Source organism: Monodelphis domestica, chromosome 3 (assembly GCF_027887165.1).
Source record: "Monodelphis domestica isolate mMonDom1 chromosome 3, mMonDom1.pri, whole genome shotgun sequence".
In the NCBI taxonomy this organism is placed as follows: domain Eukaryota; kingdom Metazoa; phylum Chordata; class Mammalia; order Didelphimorphia; family Didelphidae; genus Monodelphis; species Monodelphis domestica.
In genome coordinates this window covers 145780349-145805180 of record NC_077229.1, presented here as the reverse complement: position 1 = coordinate 145805180, position 24832 = coordinate 145780349, and the positions used below count along the sequence as shown (strand labels likewise).

The following is a 24832-nucleotide window of genomic DNA, read 5'->3' as shown; positions in this document are numbered from 1 at the left end:
CTCTTTGGGGTACAATCCCAAGAATGGTATGGCTAGATCAAAGGGCAGGCATAGTTCCAAATTGCCCTCCAGAATGGTTGAATCAATTCACAACTTGACCAACAATGTATTAGTGTCTCAATTTTGCCACATCCCCTCAAACATTTATTAGTTTCCTTTGCTGTCATGTTAATCAATCTTCTTGGTGTTGTACCTCAGAGTTGTTTTGATTTGTATCTCTCTGATTATAAGAGATTTAGAACACTTTTTCATGTGCTTATTAATAGTTTTGATTTCTTTAACTGAAAATTGCCTATTCATGTCTCTTGCCCATTTATCAATTGGGTAATCAAACAATATTTCTGATGTTGTAAATAATGTCCTCTTGGTTCTGTTCAATCCTCTCTTTGTTATTTCTTGTTTGTTTTTCCATGTTTTTCCAAAATAAAACTGCTCATAATTTATTCTGGTATAGTAATATTCCATCATAATCATATGCCACAACTTAGTTAGCCATTGCCAATTGATGGGCATCTCTTCATTTTCAAGTTCTTCACTACCACAAAGAAAGAACTGCTATAAATATTAGAACATATGTTATTTTCCCTTTTCCCTTATCACCTTGGGAAATAAACCTAATAGTGGTACTGTTGGGACAAAAGGTATACAAAGCTTTATAACTCATTGGGCACAATTCCAGATTGCTCTGGGCATTTTTGCTAGCCATTCCCCCATACCTAGAATATTCTCCTTCCTCATTTCTGCCTCCTGCCTTTCCTGACTTCCTTACAGGCTCCCCCAAAATCCCATCTTCTCAAAGAAGCATTTCCAAATCCCTTTCATTGTAATGTTTTCTCTCCATTGATTAGTTTTAATTTATCCTATGTATATCTTGCTTGTATGTAGTTGTTTGCATATTATCTCATCATTAGAGGATGAGATCATTGAGGGCAGACATTGCCTTTTGTCTTTCTTTTTGACCCCAGCACTTAATCCAGTTCCTGACACAAAGTAGGAGTTTAATAAATGTTCATTGACTGACTGACTGAAGTGTCTTCCCCATCCCTAGGATATCAGTTGCATCTCCTGTGCAATATTTAAAGGAGATTAAAGACAAGAGGTGTATCAGATTAATCAGAACCTGGAATGACTATTATCTGTATCCTAGGATGGAATAATCACATTAATAAGAGAAAATATCAATTGGAGTATTAAAATACTAATATTGCTATAATTAGTCATAATATCGTTTACTCCCTATCCCAAAAGTTGCTATAAGCTGAAAATATTGATGGAGCCAATTGTTGCTAGTATGTGAAAAGGGCTGGAATGGACCATTAGGTTTATTTACTTAGTGCAAATTTTATGTTCTTTTGGTGGAAAGATGTTGCTTCTGATTGCCACATTCCCTATGCAGCTTATGTTCCCTTTGATTGGTACCTTTCCTTCCCTATATTATTTATCCTATGCCCTTCTGACCCTTCTTTATTAGTTGTGAATAAGGAAAAGCATGAGAGAGATTTTCAAATAATGTGTAGACATCTAACGAGCCTCTTAAAAGAGCAGGAGCAAGATATCCATATGCCTCATGGGCAAACAAAGTCAGGTAGGCCACAGTTTTTGTCACTGCTATGAAGTTTGTCAGCAGTGCTTTTGGGCATGCTCCCAACTGTCTGGTTTCATAAGCCAAACGTGGCTAGAGGAGCATCTTCTGTTGTTTGGAAAACTGATTTAAAGAATTGAAATTGGAGATTTTCCAAAGGACAACCAAGAAATGTGTAGTGGCTTTGAGTAGGCTGCAAAGCATCAAAACAAGGATTCTCCTGGGTCAAAAAATGCATGACCAGAGTGAAAAAAATTGGTTTAGAAAATAATAAAAACAAAGAACAACTAGTGGACATATCACATACTCCATTGGAATTCCCACAATGTAAAAAAAAAAAGTGAAAGAGAACTTATGCAAATCACTTAAACTACTATCTTCATTTCCCTCACATACAATGTGAAGAGATTGAACTAGATAGCATCTTCAGTTCATTTCAGCTCTACAACCATGAGTCTTTGAAACTCCCAACATGTTGGGTGGATTCCTTTGGCAAAAGTGAAGAAAAACCTGATTGAGAGTCATACAGAATGGGCAGACATGGATGGATTGCAATCTGCATCATCAGAGTACCCACCTAGAAAAGATGAGAAATTCATTGAAGTACTAGAGGAACTAATTTTAAAGAAATCTTTAAGAGTTATATTCCTTCTTAGATTTCAAAGGGAATCTTCCTTTTTCTGGGGCTTTCTTATGAGTCAGTACCATGGAGCACTTCAGGAGGTTAAGTCACCTGTGGGTTAGGCTGATAAATGTCTTTATTGCCTCAAAGAAATGTGACCAGACTGCAAAGCTCTCCAGTCTTGCCTGAATTCCAAATGGAACTACATGCTTTTGTGACTTTGAACATTAATCTCTGCCACTCACAGCTTGTTGGCTTCCCTTGTATATTTCTGCAATGTCTGCAGATGGTACCAAGTTCTGCTGCCAGGGTTATTTATCCATAAGTTTGCTCAACGCCTCTCTCTCTCTCTCTCTCTCATTCTCTCTCTCTCTCTCTTTCTCTCTCTCTCTCTCTCTCTCTCTCTCTCTCTCTCTCTCTCTCTCTCTCTCTCTCTCTCTCTCTCATTCTCTCTCTCTCTCTCTCTCTCTCTCTCTCTCTCTCTCTCTCTCTCTCTCTCTCTCTCTCTTTCTCTCTCTCTCTCTCTCTCTTTCTCTCTCTCAGCCATTTCAGGAATGGCCTGTTAAATACTGCAACAATTACACAACTGTTCTGTCCACTTCCTGGATCATTGAAGCTTCCCTCTGGGGGGATGTCTGTCCAAAAATGTCTCCTTACTCCTGGAGACAAATGATAATAACAGTCACCTGAAAACAAGGTAAGGATTGATTTCCAGAAGTTTCCTGTCCCATTCCATTCTTCACAGCACAGAATCCTCAGAACTCCTAGGAATACCAAAAACTTTTCATTTCAAGATTCACTTGCAAAAGTGAAAAAAAAAACACTTAAATCATACTTTTGCCTTTCATAGAGAAGTTCTTTTGAAATCCATGACATCCATCCACTTAAGTTACTGACTTTTCCTACAAACCAATATTATTGTATTATACAGTGTGGTAGCCTCTATTTTGCACAGGCCAAAAGAAATATAAGATGGGAAGAAAAAAGAAGTCAGAGTCGAACATGATGCTATAGAAGAGATTTTTTGCATAGGGTGAGGGATAAGTCTGCTCAGGTAACATTCAAGATTAAGATTCCATGAATCTCTGAAAATCATTTATTGAGAATGTGTGAAGCATACACACAAAGACAAAACTAAAAAAGATTCTGCCCTCAGGTGCCTTACATTCTATAGAATTATAGGGAAAACAGGATTGGAAAGAAATAAGGAAGGAGAGACATTGCAGGAAAAAGAGAAGGAAAAAAGGCATGAATGAATGAATGAATGAATGACTGGGGGAGTGAGAGTGCTTATTTAGCACTTCCTAGGTTAAAAACCCTGCATTAAGTCTTGGGAATACAAATAGAAAATGAAGACAGTCCCTGCTCTCAAGGAACTTACATTGTAATTGGAGAGAAACAACAAATACAGAAGGTTTCAGCTGTAAGTCAGAAGGAAAAGTCCAGTGTTTCTTAGCATGGAGTAGCAAAGCAGGGGGTAATGCTTCTTTTTTCATTTCATTTTCACTAAAGAAAATCCTATTAGTTTCTGGTGTTGAACCACGCAACAGAGTCAAGAACTTTGGTGGCTAGAACTTTTGTTTCTGTATCATCAGTGGCTACAGTTTTAGCAACTTTAGAATCATTGCTAGGTTGCATTTCTTTTTTTTTTCTTTTTAAACTCTTACTATCTGTCTTAGTAACAACTCTGTAAAAGAAGATCAAGGTCTAGGCAAATGGGGTTAAGTGACTTGCTCAGTATCACACAACAGGAAATGTCTGAGGTCAGATTTGTACCCAGGTCTAACTTTTTAACTACTATCATCTAGCTTCCCCAACTAGGTTGCGTTTCAACAGGAGTTGCTTCCTAATATGATGACTGTAGGCTTAGGGTTGGAAGCATCGCTATTCCCCAGACTCTTGGGGTAAGGGATCTGGGCTATTCCCATTAATGTCTGAAGGGAGATGGTGTGGTTTGACTTATTTGGTACATAACTGCCTGTTAAGCTAGGTTGACGTTTAGCTTATAGAAAGCAGTTGTTTGGTGGGTGGTGGGGATGACTTGTCCTTTCTCCACAAGAGTTGTGTCTCTGGATGATATCTGGGAGGAGTGGAAGCAGGACCAGTTTGGAGGGAAAGGGGGTGGGATCTTTAACTGCTCCCAGGGCTCTCCTGCCTACTTGCCCATTGTTGTCAGTCTTCAATTATTGGGTATGGGGAAGGCAGACCCCTTCTTGACAATGATTTCTCCCTTCAGTGATGGCTGTGAGGGCTAGGATGGAAGCAGATCTGGTCATTTAAGTCATGATGTGTATCCACTGGGCATTGAGATGGTGATCAAAAATGGTGATGGTGATTTGACTCACCTGACAATTATTGCCTCCTAGTTCTCCCTCAGGTTGCCTTGATGCATCAGCCAAATGGCCTGAATGGGGATGGAGGTTGGGAGGGTGGGGTGGAAGTTGGTTGGCAATTTTAAGGGGATAGTTGGCCCCTTTTCCATAGGAATTATTACACTGGATAACTTTACAATTGTGATATGAAAGCTGAAATGGAAGGATGAGCATACAGTGAAAAGTAATAGGATGAAGTTAACACTTTGCTATAAATTATTTACACATTGTTTGAATCATACTTCTCCAGATGGCAGAGCTTTAAAAGGACCTCAGAGCTCACCTAGTCTAACCGGTTACTGAGCAGGATTTTTTATGTATCTCCCAACTATTGGTAATGTGACTTTTTATTTTTCTTTACTATAAGAATTAGCAGGAAAATGTATCATGAGTTGTTATGATGCCTTGGCAAAAGTACCATTGGTCCTTTTGGGCCTCCCCTACAACCTCTCCATCATAGATATTCCTACAGCCTAGATAGCATCCCAAGAATGCCTCTGATAGGAGAGCACAGCTCAAGTATCTCCCCCCACAGGATCTTACTGCAGAGGGTATTCTAAGTAAGAAAAATCAGACCAGGTTTCAAAGAATGTTTTTTTTTAAATATATGCAGAAAGACTCAAGCTATCCAAGCTTGTCACAGGAGCTACACACACAATCTTAGCTGATTAGAACCTAGACTAGAAGAAGAGATGCAGAAATGAACAGAATCACCATGTCTACCTGGGCTTAATTCTTCCAATTTCTGAAACACTACCACTGTCCTATAAAGAGTTTACATTTAGGTAAAGCTTTAATCTTTACAAAGTACTTGGCATTCATTATTTCATTTGAAGAGAAAAGACCTCTTAAAGAATCCCAGAGATGCCCAAAGTCACTCTAACACCCAAGGAATAAGGGCCAACATTATCCTAGACATTGGCAATAACAATTGGCACTAACACCAGATCTATCAGATCCCAAAATGACTCATTGTTTCTTGAGCATCCCTATTTGGCAGCATGCCAGAGTTCCTCTGTGTCCCCAGTAGAATGTTACCATATAATCTAAGTGACTTATAGTACCTCATTTAGCACTTTTAGTACTCATCGTACTTTTCTTAGCACCCTTTGCCCACAGTATGTGGTTTTTAATAAAAGGTAAGCACTGAGATTATGGAGATTTATCTCATTGGGAGCTTTCATTTTCATGTGCCTTTTGCAACCAGTAGTGGAAATTATGACACTTATTTGGGATCAGCTGTAAGCATCTGGAGGTGGCTTATGTTAAAAAACATTGTAGAAACAGAGCTCTCTACTGGACAGTGTGCCTTCCAACCTGATACAATCAAAGATTCACAGCAGAGCTCAATGAGCACATCCCATCACTGAGATGTTCATGCAGCTAAAGGCAAATGTTTAAGCATTTAGTTAATGCACCATATGTCGAAAATGTTTTAGTTCCATCTGACATTTTTTAAAAATTCCATTTTGGTGGAAACACACCAAGTAACTTTTATTTTTCAAGAAGATGGTTATTTCATTTGTTTTAAGCCCAGCCCCCCTGGATGCCTCAATTTCAGTGATCTGTTCATTTGTAGGCTCACAAATCTAATTAAAGCTAATGAAATGTCCTGCTTTCTCTGCCTGTCCACTGGTTCTAGAATATTGAGAACAGCACCAACTAATATTTCACTCCCTCCATGGGAATGAAGCCACAAATAATTTTTCAGTTGTTTGGACACTCTGATAGAATCAAGTGCTACCCCCTCCCATCATAGTACATTGGGCACAGTAGACTGAACCAAGGTTTATTGGTGGTTGTTATTCAAGTCCCTGTCTCTTTCTGTGCTCATCTTGGTTAACCAGAAAACCAACCTTAGCATTGAACTAATTTATTAATAGTTACATAGGCATGCCCAAGTGGCCTTCATCTGGTCTACACCCTTTAATGCACCTTTTAAAAGAGACAGAAGAGAAAAATGGTGAGAATCGTATCTGAGAGACAAGGGTCAGTGAGATATAATTAATATATTGAATGTCAAAGACAGGCTCCAAGATGGTCTTCATAGGTTAAACCACTGGCCAAAATCCAAGGATATTGAAATTCAGTTAGATTATTTCTATTGGTTGTACAGTCCCCTGATCTATTCATCTAATAAACCTGTCAAAAAAGGACATAAGATTTGTCTGATATGACCTGTTCTTGACAAACCTATGGGTGCCTTTCAGTGATCACCAGTTCCTTTTACAAGGGATAAGAAGCCTAATACCATATCCTAGATTTTGCCACGGAAATAAAGTTAAACTTACCAAGCTTTGATTTGAAGAATTTGCTTTTTTCTCTCTTTAAAAGTGATGATATTTGTCCACCTCCGATCCTTTGGCATTTTTGATTGTTTATAGATTTCCAAGTATCACCAACAATGGTGCACCAATCACATCCATCAGGTGTTTAGCTCCTGGGGTGTCATTTATTTGAATGACTTCAACTAATCAGCTCGATGCTCCCTTGATATCTTCTCCATACATTGTGTTTCAATACACTGTGAACTGTGTTTGTTCTGTCCTTCCAAATTGAAGACTATTCTTAGCTGATAAAGTAGAAGAAAAATAGGAGTCGAGTAGTTCTGATATCTCTACTTCATCCACTATTATCATCCCATTGACAGCAATAATATTGCACCTGCTTTGATCAGTCTCTTTTGCCCAAAACAAAGCTTAAAAACAAAGCCTTTATAGCTGTCTCCAAAACTCATTGCAAGCCTCAGCTCACTTTGACTTTTTTCACAGCTGACAGTAGCCTCAGAAGACTGGGTCACTCTTGAAGATTCAACTTCAGGAACCTGACTTTGCTTTTATCTTTTGTACATGTCCTTTAAAAATAGGAGTTTTCCCCCATGAAGCTTTGTTGTTCATTTTGGACAGCTCCCTTTCTCCTTCCTCATTAAATCTTTTCATGTCTTTGTCACCAGGATTTTGTTTTTCAGTGCTCTTCAGCCAACTACCCTGACAGAATCTCAGGCCAGTGGATCTTATCTGTCCTTTTTTTGAACTCCTTGATATTCTCTCTTTGAAATCTCAGATTGACTTTCCTCCTTTCTTATCTATCCTTAATCTTTCTTCCTTCCCTATCTTTAAATTGGCATATAAACACCACACCATTTTCCCATTACAAAGATATTACTTCTGTATTGTCTTCTATTAATCCTCATCCCAATATTCTCCATCATGCTTTATACTTATATCTTGCAGATTTCCTTTTGGAAATATGTACATATAGAGAGTATATATGACAAGTGTATATGTTATAGATGATATGATAGACAGTATATTTATACAATTATATTAATTAATATTATCAATATGAATATATAATTACATATATGCATTTAGACTATCATTAGGTCAAATGCTGAAGCTGAAGCTTAAATTATTTGGCCACATAATGAGAAGACAAGACTCATTGGAAAAGATCTTGTTTTAGAAAGGATTGAAGACAAAAGGAAAAGATATCTAGATGGTGTCATGGAAGCAATGAAATGAGTTTGGACAGGCTTTGGGAGATAGTGGTGGATAGGTCAGGAACCTAGCATGCTGTGGTCCCACGGGTCATGAAGAGTCATTCATGATTGAACAACAATAACTATAGATATGGACATATAGATATGCAATGATATCCCACCATCACCCCGATCTAATGAGTGAAATATAAATTTCCATTGCCATGTTCTAGGTATGTCATCTCCCATTGATTCTCTAAAAAGTTAAATTTATCTCAAGATAATAGGATCATAAATCTATAGATGTAGGCTATTTAAATCTCTCATTTTACAGTTAAGAAACTGAAACTCATGGAGGTAAAGTGACTTGTTGAAGGTAATGCAGTGAAGAAGCTCTAGGGGTTTGATTTGAATCCAGGGTCTCTGATTCCAGATACAATGCTTTTTTTTTCCCATTGTGCCATTATGCCTCTCTTTTTCACTTTAGGATATCTAATTCACTTAATTTCCAATATATAGTTAGGTAATACGGTGGCAAAAAGTATAGAATGCTGGCCCTGGACTCAGGATAACCTGGCATAAAATCTAAACTCAAATATTTACTAGCTATGAGATTCTGGGTGAGTCATTTAACCTCTGAGTGCCTCAGTTTCCTTATCTCTAATATGTGAATAATAACAGAACTGACCTCCCAGGGAAGTTATAAAGATCAAATGAGATAATATCTATAAAGTGCTTTTTTGACATTATAGCAATATAGAAATGCTAGGCATCTTATTAGCTGTGCAAATACATCTGCAGCAATGAAGAGCCTGCCATTACTATTCCTTTTTATGGATTCCTGGATATCTCCAATAATATCCTCTTCCTGTATCACAGCTGCTACTCTCTATGGTAATTAGCTTATGGAATATATGTGGGCAACATTTTCCTCCTTCCCCTCCCATTTTCAGTTTGAAGTCCTCTTGGGTAATCCACACACAAATCTCCAGGCAAATTCCAACCCTATTAAAAGCACTCCGTTGCTGAGAAATAGTTCATCATTCATGTATAAATCAATCAATAAGCATTTTCTAAGAGTCTACCATATGCCAGGCTCTGTGCTGGGTTCTGGGCATACAAACACAAAAATCAATTTCTGCCCTCAAGGAACTTACCATCTTTTGGGGTAGACAAAAAAAAAATATATATATATATATGTATGTATGTATGTATAAACAAAATAAATCCAAGATTACTTGGGACAAATGGAAGCACTTGTAACTAAAGACATTGGGAAAAGGTTCATGTAGAAGGTAGTGTTTGGGCTGAGTTTTGAAGCAAAACCAGGATTCTAGGAGACAGAGAAAAGGCATGAATGAATTCCAAACATAGGGGACAACCATCCAAAAGCCAAGTTTCTAAGTATGTATTAGGTATATTGAAGGCACTGTGCCAAGTTCCAGGAATACAAAAAAAAAAAAAAAACCCCAAAACAACGAAACACCTGGATATGGGATTAAACACTCCAGTCCAGACATTCAAACTCCATTCTCATAGACTGTCTTTAGCACCAGCTATTCACTTTCCCTATCTGCCTTTGTCCCCACCCTTCAATCAGCAGTAATGATGAAAACCATCACCCAGGGCTCTTAAGGTCTTCATTTTATGGCACAAGACATTATAATCCCTAGAGAGGCAGTGCAGGGTCCTTCTGACAATATCACTTGTCTCTACATGAATCAGCAGAAGTGGGTATTCATTATCAGGTCTGACAAGCATCAGGAGACTCTCCATCATGTCCCAGATACACAGCCAACGAGATTGCATACCTCCTGTTCCTTCATGCCAAGATGACATACAGCTGCCTGCATAGCCCTCAGCTCATCAGGGGGTGTTTAACCACCCTGATTTGTCTCTCCTTCCTGTGACTTAGGACTAGAAGTCTTCTCTCTTAACAGTACCTGGGGAACTTCATTATTATTAAAATCAATTTCCTCATCAGAAGGGTCAGCTCATTCCCCTTTGGGAAGGGCCAATGGAATCCAGAAACAATCACACAACTCCAAGGATTCCTCTTTCTCTTTATTTGTACAGCATTTTTTTTCCACCTCCTGTCTCACCCTCACCCCCATCAGCCTCTTCATTCCTCTTTGTTTTCAGGTTTTCCATTCTTTTGAGGAATATTGTCTTCTCCTGATAAACCAAAGAAGAGAAGAGTAATCCTGCTGCCCCTGCACCTTTTCTTCTACTGCATTTTATCTTCATGTAGTTGCTGCCTGGCATTAGGAAAAAACACAAACATGATGTAATCTCTGCAGTTCACTGGAATATTTCCTTCACCCTCAGAAGGCCCTCCCTTTTCTGGGGTTCCTGCTGTTGATGGCTTACCAAATGGTAGCAACTAACAGCTTGTTTTCTCTGCCAGGAGTCCTTTTACCTAGGACTCCCAAAGTAGACTTTTTTAGTATCAGATCTAGATCTGGACAGGACCTTAGAGGTCATCTAGTTTACCTTCTTCATCTTTGCAGAGACAGAAACTGAGGCCCAGGAAGGTTAAGTCATTTGCCTAAGTTCCATAGATGAAGTCAGATATTGGATTTGAACCCAGGTCTTCTGACTCTGTTGCCATTATTCTTTCTACTGTACCATGGTGACTTGAAGTCTTCCTTGTATTTTTCTCAGGTTTTCACATGCTCTTCCTGATTATCTGTTGTTACTTACCCAGTCATGTTTATCCTGTAGCTTTAAATTTTAATTTCTCAGTTTTCTTATCTATAAGATAAAAAGGGATTGGACTTTGGTTCCTTTGAGTTCTGGCATTCTGTAATTCTAGATGTTAGACATACTGATGATTTAGATGGGTCCTTTACATTTTGACAATTCCATTTTTTTTCATCTGGACTTATAATTTCATTTTTGAATATAACTCAACATAAAAGTTCCCTCCACTGATATAGATGGACAACTCATGAGTAATATATAAACCTCAATGGATGACTAGGACATTTAGAGGTTAAGGCTGTCTCCTATGGTCACAGAACTAAGTCTTGAACCTAATTCTTTCTGACACCAAGACTGGCCTTCTCTCTATAATACCAGGCTGTCTCTTTCTCAATTCATTCCCTGTGGACCTATATTGGTGCATATTATTTTGGTATATACTTGTGAAACCCTCACTCAGGATGATCCTTCAAGCTTGTCTTGGGCTTTGCTGCTATGTGGAGTAAGCATTCAGACACCCTCAGCTGGCATATTGGGAAACTGATGAACCCAGGGGCATAATTTCCCATCTAAAGTTATCCCCCTCAACTCATGCCAAGTCACTATTTCATCAAGTGACTGAATCTGAATGCCTAATAAGGTCCTGAGACTAACCCAACATGCTCATCCTGGAATTAGTAGAAATGAAATTGCCAGACTATCTTTTCTTCTTCTAATTATAATTAGTATCTAATATCATTAATAGGTAATTGTTCATTAATAATCATTTATTAAGCATTATGATGAGCATACCAGGCATGGAGGAATGCATAATGCAAAGACAAGTGTGAGGAAAAGCAAGGAAACCAGTATCACTGGACTAGAATGTTCAGAGGTGAACAATGTGTAAGGAAGGGGCCAGAATAGGAAGCACTTTTAATGCTTACTAATTCTACTTCTCACTAAACTATAGCAGGATTTCAGGGCAGGAGTTACCTTTGAACCTAGCAAAGACCAGCTGAGGTTCTGACTAATATGTTGTCTTTGCTATTGGTCAAAGGGCTGATATAGGTCAGAGTACATACAAGGGCTTTGGAGTTGGAATACCAAGCACAGTCAATAAAATGGCGGACTTAAGAGTACAGAAGATACATTCTGTTTCTGATTTTTATTAACCGTATGAATCTGAACAAAACATTGAACTTCTTACCTTCAGTTTCTTCATATCCCTTCAGTAGAGATAATAACAACATATACCTCATCACAGGTTTGTCTGTTGTAAGGACCAAGTGAAATAACCAATGGAAAGCACTTTACAAACCTTAAAGTTCTATATATAAATGCTAGCTATTATTAACATACAGATTCCTCATTACCTGAGTAGTTTTTGACCTTAGCATCTATAAAATGAGGGGGTTGGACTAGAGAATCTCTGAGGTCCCTTCCATCTCTATAACTATAACAATGACATTAATTGTCTAATGGAAGCAAATACCAGTTTCTGCATGCCTGAATGGCAAAGTAATTAGGTCCTTCAATGCAGGGCACAGCTTGTGAGCCATGCTACTCAGAGTTGGGCCAGAGTGCCCTAGGAGCAACCAGCTGCCTAAATTGGTGGCATGGTAGATTTAGTGCTGGACCTGCAGTCAGAAAAAGCTAATTATTTTCTGTTACTTTGAAGAAAGTAGAAAATTATAAATGTTGAGAATGTCTGGCCTGGAGTCAGGAAACATGAATTCAAATTCAGCCTCAGACATTAGCTATATGATCTAGACAAGTCACTTTTGTATGCTTTAGTTTTGTCATCTATAAAATGAGAAAAATAATAGCACTGACTCCTCAAGGCTTTATGTAAGAATAAAATGAGATAACTTTTATAAACTGAACTTTAAAGTTCTAGATAAATGGTAGTAGTAGTTGTTTTTGTTGTTGCTGATATTGATGGTGATACTGTTAAAATGGTAGCTAGAAAAAGATGGCAACAAAGAAGGTCAAAAGAAATTAATGCTATTGGTTTGGAAAAAAGAAAAAAGTCAAATGGATTACAGAAATAGAAGAGTTAAAAAAGAAACAAGAGAAGAAAGAAAAAAGAGGCAGGATCTAGAAAAAAAATATTAGAATTGGAAAAAAATGAGTGAGCATAGAAGAAACAAAAAGAACCTGAGGTCATTTAATTTGAACTCCATCATTTTACATTAAAGGAAACTGAGACCAAGATAGATTAAATGACTTGCCCAAGATCACATATGTAGTGAGTAATAGAACCAGGCTTTGAACCCAGCTCATGTGATTACAATTCAATTGCTTTTTCTACCAAAACACATTGTCTCCCCAAAATATCACTTAGGGTCATAGGTTTAGAACTGGAAAGTACCCTGTACATCATCTAGTTCTACGCTTATTTTACAGATGAGGAAACTAAGCCTTATATACCTCAAGTGTTTTGGTGAGGTCACATAGGTACTAAGGAGTAGAAATAAATATTTCCATTACAACAATGCCTATCTGCATAGGTCTTGAAACCAAGTTTTTTTGACTGTTAATTATGTAAGCTTCTCAGACTACCATATTGCCTCTCTAAGGGAAGTAGAAGCAGTAAGGTGAGGAAAAGAAATAAATTTGATTCTTCTCTCTCCCTCATTCTCTGTGTCCAACCATGGAATAGCTAAGTAGCACAGATAGAGCACTAAGTCTGGAGTTGAGAAGACCTGAGTTGAAATCTGGCCTCATCTACTTCCTAGCCAGGTGACCCTGGGCAAGTCACTCAAACCTCATTGCATAGTTCTTGCTGCTCTTTTGACTTGGAACCAATGCTTAGTAGCAATTCTAAGACAGAAGGTAAGAGTTAAAAAAAAAACCAATTCATTTAACTTTTCAAATTTTCTCTGCTTACTCAGCCACTACTCTAGTTCAGTCCCTCATTTTCTCTTGTCTGGTGTGAAGATTAAATTTAACTCTTCCCTGATCATGAAAATGAAATTAATTAGCTCTCTCTTGATTGTGAAGATTAAATTGTAACCACTACCCATTTTTAGATTTAATCACCAAAGGTATAAACACCCTACTTAAAAGATGAGTGAGGAGATCTGTCCATTTTTAGATTTAATCAACAAAGTTGTAAACACCCCATTCACACTTGAGTGGGAGAGGTCAGTGACTCACATGTGCAATAGAGGGTGACAAATCAGAATTAAACTGACTGCCCCCAGGCAGTCCTAAAGCAAAACTTCTACTGTGATTTCTATATATAAAATTAGGGGAAGGCACAGGAAGTGGAACAAAAGAAAGTGTCTTAAAAAGGGAGTTACAACTTCCTGTAGAGAGAGAATCATCTGAGATTCATGGGAGAATCCTTTGAGATCTTCAGTTGAAGAAGAGTCTACTGATTGGACCTGAGACCCTGTTCCTGGTATCTCTCTTCCTTTTGGACTGACACGTGGGAGTGAAAAGGCTGACTCCTTTCCTGGATATTTTCTGAAAATACTAACCTCAGGAGAGACTTACCTCTTGAGAGAAACTTCCCCAGGTCCTCGGCTTTGCTGAGGCCTAAAGACTAACTCTCCATGCCTGGGTTGAGCCAGGGGCTGGGAGTAAATTACTTAGTGCTTAGGCTAGATATCTTACCCTATCCCTTCTCTGATTTTCTTACTTTACTCTTTCTATATTTTGTAAATAAATTGTTAATAAATCTCTTTGGAATAAATTATAAATTCCTGGTGACCCTATTTTAAATATAATCCAGTCAAACCTTTTTATAATTAACCCTTTTTTCTCTCACACTGGACTATTGTTATGACCTTCCAATTGGTCTCCCCCATTCTAGTTTTTCTCTTCCCTAATCCATCCTCCATACAGATACCAAATGCATATTACTAAACCATAGGCCTGACTAACTCATTTCTCTGCTAAAGAAGATTCCCTATGGTCCAACCAAGCTTGCCTTCTCATTGTTCTTTGGAAATAACATTCTATCTCTGTACTTTGGAACATGCTATCCCCTAGGCTTAGAAGGGACTTCCTTCCCTTTTTTATTTCTCCTTCTAGAATCTACCCTCAAAAATATCTTGTACTTATAGGTATTTTGTCTGTAATTGTAAATTATCTTCTAAGTATAGTTATTTGTAATATTAAGTATTTTTCTTCAGTCATTTTTCAGTTTTATCATGACCCCAGTTAGGATTTTCTTGGCAAAGATCATAGCTTACCATTTCCTTCTTGAGCTCATTTTGTAGATGAGGAAACTGAGGCAAACAGGGTGAAGTGACTTGTCCAGGATCTGGGAAGATTGGATTTGACTCTCCCCTGATTGTAACAATGAAGATACTTAGCTCTTCCTTTATTGTGAAGATTAAATTATAATCCCCCATATATTAAAGTTGAGTATGGAGATCTATCCAATTTGGATTTTAACCACAAAAAAAGTATGAATAACCATTTCATACACTGAGTGGGAAGGCTGTGACCCACATGTTGTAAACTTTAAATTACTCCACCCTACTTAAACCTACTTTAGGGGAAGATAAAGTTGTAATCTCCTGATTGAACAATGGAAGTACTTAGTTCTCACTTTATAGTGAAGCTAGAACTTTATGCTAAGTCTATTTTTAGACCTTAATACAAAAAGATGTTAAGTACCTATAAAGGTTAAATTAATCACAAAAAGGTCAAGTAACTAACAAAAGGTGAATTTAACAAAGACGTGTGAAGTAACTCTAAAGATATAATCTAATCAAAAAAGGTGAGAACTAGAAGTATGGGCAGTCCTGGAGAAAGCCTTTGATGTGATTGATAGATGTGAAAATTTAGAGGTGGAGACACAAGGGTGAAAGGTCTATATATTTGGGATTTTTTCATCTCTGAAAAACTCTTTCCCCAGAAAGTTAGATTTGGCTGATCACTTCCTGTGAGCAGCCTGGGCACCAGTTTGATCCTGGAATTCAGCCTGGAGGAGCTCACTCAGACAGCTTCCTGACTCAGACAGGTCTCATGGTGAGTGATAACACTGACTTTCTTTTCCCTTGGGCTCAGGGAGGCCCTTTTGGTCAAGGCCTTTTAATCCCTGTCTGGCTCAGCCAGAGCTGGAGCAGTTTAAATTAACTCTTTCCCTCTCCCTCTCTCTTCTCCTTAATTCCTTCTCTCTATATTAATTAAAATCACCATAATTTCCAGCTGACTTGGGTATTTTTTTATTTGAGATTTTCCCTGGTGGCCAATTAATTTAAATTTTAAATCACAATGCTAAAATTATCCTTTACAGTGTGAAAGAGTGGGCAGTCCTGGAGTGGAGCATCAGGCTGTAATTGGTAGACATAAAAATTTAGGGGAAGTGACACAAGAGAAAAAGGTCTTTAAAAGTGGAAACAGAGACACACACAGACACTTGGAGTAAAGAGGGAAAGTTGGAGTGAAGAGACACCCTTGGAAGTGAAAAGACACACTTGGAGTGGAGACTCACATTAGGAGTGGAAGCTCCTGAAAGAAGCAGTTCTACTGGAGTTTAGGCTGATAAAGAATCTGCTGATTGAACTGACATGTGGTGAGTGTAAAGGCTGACTTTAGTAATTCATTTTTGGGATTTAGTAATTAAATCCCTGTTGGCCAATTAAATATATTCAGTCCAACCATAAATTTAACAGATCACACAGCCAGAAAGTGGCTGAGGCTAGATTTGAGCTCATAGAGATGAGTCTTCCTGACTTCAAACCTGGTGCTCTATCCACTTTGCCACATAGCTGCTCCCATTTACTTAAGTATATTATCCATCTGGTACATGAGGTCCTGAAGTGTTGGACATGGCTAAACAATAAACAGCAACACTTCAGAGGAATGTGCCTTCTTCCACAAAAGAATATAAACTTATTGAAGACAATGACTGTCCATTCTTTTCACACTTCTCCTTAAGATCCCTAAGTTTCCTTAAGGTTCAGCTCAAGTTTTTTTTTTCCGTAATCCTTCTAGTTCTTGGAACCTTCCATCCAAACAAAATGACCCATATTTATTTTTGTTTTGATTTAACTGTGTTCATGTTATCCCTCTCATCTTCATATCCCAGTAGAATGTAAACTTCTAAAGGGCTAAGATTGTTATATTTTTGTTTTTGGATCCACAAGTACCTATCACAGTGCCTGGCACATAGGAAGTACTCAATAGAATGTTGGTGTAATTAATTAATAGCAACAGTTTAGGCTAGGGATGTGGAATTTTTAAAATGTAATAATTCCTATACACACCAAGCCTTGTGAATCTGAAAACTGGTTTGACATCTTATCATCCCAAAATCCTTTTCCTTTGCTCAATTCATAGCTTTTCCTAAAACTTGAGAGAAAATAGACCTTTAAAAATTAAAGAAAAAATAATGCCACATCCCAGTTCCAGTCCTCTATTTTTCAGGGGTTACTCTCATTGAAATGGCCATTTTCTTTGGGAGTTGGCAAAGTCCTAAATTCTGATAAATCTGCCAACTCATCTTTTCTAGCACTAGTATTTCCAAGCAATGCCCTTTGATGATTCTTAGATAAAGTAGTCAACCTGCAAAGGAAAGAGAGACCTCCCTACTAAAAAGTGACACATAATGATTGCCTCATCTAGTCAATGAATAAATCTGCCACAGCCCAATTACACAACTGCAACACACAATGAAATACCTCTTTGGTAATCCTTCACCAAAGAAATAAACCTGTCATGGATAGAAAAATTTGTTGTTCATCAAGGCCATACATTCAGAAAGTAATACAGCTGTTGGGGTCATAGAGGCAGTAACTCAGCAGGCAATTAAAGGAAATTAAAGGCAGTCTTCATTACAGACATTTTGTGCTTTGTTTATTTCATTGCACATTTTGTAATGGAACCACCATAGCTTGTCTAGTAGAATATGAAAATATCAACAAATCATATTTGAGATCTGGGAAGGTCGATGGATATTGAGTGGGGCAGCTAGTTGGCAAAGTGAATAGAATGCTGAACCTGGAGTCAAGAGGACCTGAGTTTAAATCCATCCTATTTGTTCTATGTGTAACCCTGGTCAAATCACTTCACAATCTTGTTTGCTCTAATTTCCTCATCTGTAAAATGAGCTGGTGAAGGAAAGAACCAAGCACTTGAGTATGTTTACCAAGAAAATCCTAAAAGGGTTCATGAAAACTTAGAAATTACTGAAAAAATGGCCTAGCAGCAACATGGACATATATTACCATAGAGGAATAGTCCAAAGGAATCTTACTCATAAGGGAACTGAAGCCCAGACAGGATAAGTGATTTGTTCAACTTACAGTACCATATGCTAGAAGAGAAATTTGAATTCAAGTCCTCAGAGTCCGAATCTTAAGCTTTTTCTATACTGCTAGTCAGGGAGGCTTTGCCACCACTGACTCACTTCAGTAATAGACCTCTGTCAGGCCAAAGCTGGCCCAATGTAGTTCAGCTTGAGTTTGGAGAGGGGTATGAGTGTGTGTATGTGTGAAAGACAGACAGACAGAGAGAGAGAGACAGACAAAGACAGACAGAGAGAGAGAGAGAGAGAGAGAGAGAGAGAGAGAGAGAGAGAGAGAGAGAGAGAGAGACTGGGGGAGGGAGGAAACAAAACCAGAAAGAGGTAAATGGGGTGAATGATATTTGGCCTAGAAAAAAAATTCCCAATCAATTACATCCAAAGGAAGGGAAAGAGGAAGAGAAGAATCAATAGGTCTTGAGAGTGAAGTCAGGATACAAATCCTCAGGCAGGAGAAAAGGTCACAGAATAGATGTCTACATTGATTGTCTGCAGAGCCTTCAGCTGAGAAGTTTGAGCTGTGGGGTCCCCGGAGCCTCTCCAATTATGGGGCTCTTCCTTGAGATTCTTCCCAGTCCAATCAGGCAAGAGAGTATTTTACACTAACTACCCCTGTAATCAGGCTTCAATTAGCATGATTTTCTTCAGAGACAAATTAAGGATGACCTGATGCCATCCTTACATGCCTTGCCCATTTTCCAAGGGGCAGAACAGGAAAGAGGTTCTAGTAATAAACACTGAGTTAAATGCATCCTGTTGCTAAAGGGAGAGTTGGAGGGAAGGAGGGTTACAGCAGTGGGCTAAGCAGCAAGTTCACTCTGGAGAAGGCCAATACCTGCTGATCTTTGAAATGAGAGCAGCTTCTGAGCTATTAAAGGCAAGAACAGAAATCATGGCGCTGTCCAACAGGAGAAGGGAAGCTGATTAAAAGGCTGTTGCTCCATGACAAGGAGAAAGAAAGAATGCCATAGCATTAACCCTCCCAAGCATGTATTGGTGGTAGTTGTGATAGAGAAATTTTCCATTCAAGTACTAAATGTGAACTGGGTGAGAGGAAACCAGTGTAGATAGAGAACTGGCCTTGGAGTCTGTAAGGCCTGAGTTCAATGTCTATTTTTGTTAGTTATGTTGCTGCAGGTAAATCACTTAATATCTCAGTGCCTTAAGCACCTCTCTAAGACCATAAACAACTGCTCTACAATTGGTAGAAGGATTCTCCACACTAGGAGTTCCCTGTTTTGATGAAATTTCAGGTGTAGACCAAAAAAAAATCACATCAGACAGTATGGAGGTGTGGGAAGTTCCTGTCTTCCAAGAGGTGACATTCATTTTTTTTTAAACATACATCTTTAGATTTCTAATTTTCCTTCAGAATCTGTGCTGTGTTGACAAAACAAACAAGCAAACATTGTGCATGAACAATGATTGCTAACTAATTAGTTGCTATTCTGGTGGAGGGACATTTCTAAGGAGGAGTTGGCTTAGGTTGTAGAAGGACTGTGGTTATTAGTTTCAGGATTTTTTCAACACTTATGAGCAGCATTTTTGAGTTTACTTATTTCATTTTGTGAGCCTGTTTCTAGAAATCTTTCCCCCCATCTAAAACCAAACTAGATAAGGCATAGCTAAAGGGGGATGCAATTGAGAGAAGATCTGTGGGTTAGTAAGAATCAATCATTCAACAGTGAGTTGATAAACTTGAATTAAAGGTCTACTATGTGCCAGACACTCTGATAAGTAATGAGGATGAAAAGAAAGACACATGATAGCTCCTGCTCTTAAGGGTTTCTCAGTCTAGTGGGGAAGACATACAAAAAAAAAGGAAGTGAAAATAAAAGATATAGTCAATTAGAAATAATAAACAAAGGGAAAATAGTAGAATTATAGGGAATTAGGAAAGGCTGCCTGTAGAAGGTGAGAATTTATATGGAACTTAAAGCTAGGTGGCACAGTGGATAGAGAGCTAGGCTTGAAATCAAGTATGCTCATTTTCATGATTTCAAATCTGGCCTCAGATATTTACTAGCTCTTTGACCCTAGGCAAGTCACTGAAGCCTGTTGGCCTCCATTTCCTCCTCTTTCAAAGGATCCAGAGTAGGAAATGGCAAACCACTCTGGTATCTTTGCCAAGAAAACCCAAAATGGGGTCAAAAGATTTGGATACTACTAAAGTGACTAAACAATATCAACAATAAAGGAAGCCAAGAGATATATTTGAGGAGTCAGGACTTCCCAGTCAGTGAAAAATTATAGGGTTATTGACAAATGGAGTATCTTATTTGAGGGACATCAAGGAAGCCAGTGTCCCTGGATCACAGAGCAGGTGAGGTATATGTAAGTATAGAAATTCAGTACAGTAAGGTGACTGCCAATAGGATTTTATAGCTGATTCTAGATGGTATAGAGAGTTGCTAGAGTTTATTAGATAGGAGGGAAGTATGGTCAGATCTGCATTTTAGAAAGTTCAATTTGATGATAAATGGAGAAGTATGAACTTTAATGAGGAGAGATAGGAAGCAGGCAACCAATCAGCAATAATCCAGGTGTTAAGCAATGAGAATGTGTATTGGGATTGTGGCACTGGCCAAGAAAAGGGAACATATGTATAGGGGATGTTATAAAGATAGAATCACTAAAACTTGGCAACTGATTGCATAAGGAATGGGAAAGAGATGGCAGCTAGGCTGCAAGGCTGGATGACTGGGAGAACAGTGGTGCTCTTAAGAGCAATAGAAAAGTTAGGAGGAATGCAGAATTTGGGGAAAAAGACAATGAGTTTAGTTTGGAGATCTTGAGTTTAAGATGTCTACAGGACATCCAGTTCAAGATGTCTACAAGACATTTGTAGATTTGAGAATGGAGATGAGGAGAGAGAAGTTAGAGCTGGATAAGTAGAGAATCAGCATCAACATGGTGATGCTAAGTGAATCCACAGGGATTGATGAGATCAACATGTGAAACAGTATAGGAGAAGACAAAAGGACCCTGTAGGTTATATCTCTTGTGTCCTCATCACTCTAATGAGTTCAATGAGACCTTAGAGATCTAGCCCACACAGATCCATCTCAACCCATTTTAAATTATTTCCTTGCACAGCTTTGAAAATCAGATTGCTCATTGCCATCCTATATTTTCAGCCTCTATCACTATAGGAGGTAATGAGTTCCAAAAGTTTACTAGTCACTACATGAAGTCACTTCTCCTTTATTCATTCCAGATTTGGGTGTTTCAAACTTCAAGTGATTTCCCCCTTTGTTCTAATATTCCAGAATGACATTGATGTTTGCCCTACCCAGTTCCTTTATTACATAAAGTGGAAATATCACTAAGTCATGCATTTTCCAGAAGTAGGATCCCCAAGAATCCATGTGACCTGACACCAGAAAGAAGCCTTTGTGAATGCTCCCAGGACTGTGGCCTCAATGTCTAGGTAGGTTTAATCTTTCTTCTCCTCCCTTACAGATAAAGAAACTGAGAGAGGGAAGGAAATAATTTGTCTAAATTTCCTAAGTGGTAGGTAGAAATAGTTAGGGGGTATAATGGATAATCACTTGACCTAGCCTCAGGAAGACATGAATTCAAATTCTGCTTCAGATACTTACTAGCTATCAGCCTCAGTTTTCTCATCTGTAAAGAGGGAACAATAATAGTACCTACCTCACAGACTTCTTATAAGGATCACATGAAATAACATTTATAAAGTCTTTGCAAACATTGAAACATTATATACACCTAAGCTATTATAGTCGTTTCCATGCTATTTGCTTCTGATAATACAAAGTATGTAATTAAACATATAACTTTCATTTTTCATCATTTTTTCCTTTTAGCCCCTTCTTAACACTGAAATCACTGACTCAGATTTAAGGCACTAGTATAAAAGACACCAAGAAGTACAGAAGAAGCTTGTGTACAAGGAGGGAAAGATAGTCTGCTCTTTGGTCTCAGTGTCTGAGACCCCAAGTGCAAATTCAAACTCTGATACTTCTACTAAATGGCAAAATCGTAATTGCACGAACTACCACACAGGTTTGTTGTGAGGAAAGTGTCCTCTTATTCATAAAGCACTCTATACCCATGAGTTATTATTACTATTATTTACTGTTCTTGGTCTGGCTAGGTAAGAGGAATCCAGATGAACTTACATCCTGCCTGGTCCATTTAGTCAGTACACTCCATCACAGCTGGAGCAGCGCCAGGCTACACACTCCATCACAGCTGGAGCAGCACTGGGCTGCACACTCCATCACAGCTGGAACATAGCTAGAGACCAGAGGACATGATTTTCTGACAAAAGCCTGAGTCTGGAAATCCCTGGACTTCACAGATGTGATTCCCAGCTGCACTGACTCAGCCCTTCACTCTTCTGAGGAAGTCAATTTAACTTCTCCACCATGTTTAACTCTAGAAGCCTCATGGAGACAAGAGTCTGCTTGGCATGGACCAATAAACACTACTCTAAATTTACCACACCCTAATCTTCTCTATTTGAGTAAGAGCTTCTCCCTTGGGGTCTTTTGGCGGAAATCTTTAGGTCTTTTGAATATCTAGAGGGAACTCAGCTACTGACTTACTAGCGATGAAAATATGTCTTTCCTGTCACTACAAAAAGAGCCAGATCTAGCATGGGTAGTCCGTATTTGGCACCAGAAATTAACATTGTTCAGGATGGGGAAGGTAGTACGTGCTTCATTTTCCATGTCTCATATAACCCCTAAGCTTCCATTCTCCCCTCTACTCCCACCATGGTCCAATTGGCGCTTGCAATCCTCATCTAGGGTGGACCAAGATAGAATTATGGGCAAAGGAACAAGAACTGACCATCTTCTGTTCTCCTTTTCTTTCCCCTCCTTCAAAATAAAACCTATCAGCCTTAATCTGTCCCTGTTTCTAATCTCTTTTACCCTCACTTTTATTGTGCCTACTAGAGCCATTCTCTCCCATTAAAAAAAAAAAAAAAAAACCTTTTACTTTTCCTAAGTCTCTTCTTTTCACATTCCTTTCTGGTACTCACTGAAATTTAGCGTTTTCCAGAAGATGCCAAATCCACTGGCATCCTTTGTAAGGCTACCTGCTCTTTCCTTCATATCTCACTGACACACTATCAGGAGAAGGAGCTGGCACACTATTTCCTCCCCTGATGCCAATTTCCTTTAGTGTCATTCCTGAACAACTCCCTCTCCTACCAAATTCACTCCATCCTATCCAAATTTTTGATGCTCTCATCTCAGGACCTCCAGTTCACTTTCCTTTCCAGGTTCAGCATATGACTCACAGTCTTCTTAATCTGAATCCCTGACCCCTTGAAATACCCTGGACTTAATCTCTTCCATACCCACAGACCCTAACTCTGGTCCATCTCAATCATGATGAGGAATGATCATGCCTTAGCCACTCCTTCTCCAAATGTTCTCCAAATGAGTGAATGATAAAGCATTACTACACAATGTCTATGTTCCAAGCAAATAAGGTAGAAAGATAACTAACCCCTGAACTCAAGGAGCTTACATAAGACATTGTATACAAATAATACATTAAATTGGAGCTAATAAAAGTGAGAAGTGAGCAGAAAATTAAAATTGACTAGAAAGTGACAAAGGAGTCCTATTAATTGATATTATACATATTAAAAACAACTCTGAAGTACCATCTCACTCCCATTGGATTGACTAAGATGGCAAAAAATGCTGGAGGGAATGTGGGAAAACACATATATTAATGCATCATTGGTGGAGCTGCTAACTATGCCAACCAGTCTGGAAAGCAGTTTGGAACTATTCCTTAAAGTCTTTTAAACTTAACACACACTTTGACCTGGAAATACCAGTACTTAACCCCTAAGGAGATTTAAAAAAAAAAAGGAAAAGGACTGATATGAAGAAAAAGGTTTACAGTGTCTTTTTCTATGGTGGCAAAGAATTAGAAACGGAGATGTCCATCAATTATAGAATGACTGCATAAGCTGAGGTATAGGAATATGATGGTTTAAGAAAAATCTGGGAAAATTAATATGAACTAATGCAAAGTGAAATGAGCAGAGCCAGAAGAATACAACAATGGCAATATTGTAAAGATAATTAACATGGAAAGACTTACAAACAATATGATGGCTGTAATAGGAAGAGGGCATTTGCAAAAGAACTGTGTAATGCAAACTTTAGAGTGATTGACAGGTGCATGTGACAGAGACTCACATGGCCTAAGGGTCAAGATCTGGGTAAAGATTCTAAGGTCCCAACAGTCTTGGCACTTCTCTCCTGAAGGACTTGGAGTTTGGAGGTTTGACAAAGGTTTTCTGGCTTTTTGGTGATACCAGCTGAAGAGAGAAATCTTTTGAACTGGCTGCTGGCAACTAGAACAGAGGACTGAAGACCCACTTCTCCACTGGACCTGCTTTGGACAATTTTCATCTGAAAATCCTGGCCCATTTGACTGGACTCCACTTGTGAGATTTGGTGTTTGGGAAACATTGTTTTAGCTTAGCTAAGTTAGGTTAAGATAGGTTTATAGAAAAAACCCTAATGGGTTTAAGATTAATTGTAATAATTCTCCTTATCCCTTTTCCTTCTTCCCTATCCCCAAAACAAACCTGATTTTTATGTTTCCTTCTTGTTCATTCATTCCCTTAACAAATCCCACTATTACATGAACCAGTCCACCTCCAGACAGAGAACTGATAGACTCAGATTGCAGACGGAAACATTTTTTCCTCTTTTAGAACATAGCTAAAATTTGACTTGCTTGACTATACATATTAGTGATAGATTTTAGTTGTTTTTTTTTCTTTCTCTTTTTGAGTGGGGAGGGGAGAGGTGGAGGAAGAGAA

The 24832-nt window shown here is 38.4% G+C and overlaps 1 long non-coding RNA gene across 1 annotated transcript in view; it reads left to right on the top strand.

The window, feature by feature from the left end:
- LOC107651886 (uncharacterized) overlaps nt 1–24146 on the top strand; it is a 32276-nt gene extending 8130 nt beyond the window's left edge. The window contains exons 2-6 of the long non-coding RNA XR_001629145.2: nt 15616–15728; nt 15997–16275; nt 21276–21436; nt 21837–22035; nt 22127–24146. This is a non-coding gene — a long non-coding RNA (uncharacterized LOC107651886). The remainder of the gene's footprint in view (nt 1–15615; nt 15729–15996; nt 16276–21275; nt 21437–21836; nt 22036–22126) is intronic.
- Nucleotides 24147–24832: the final 686 nt, after the last annotated feature.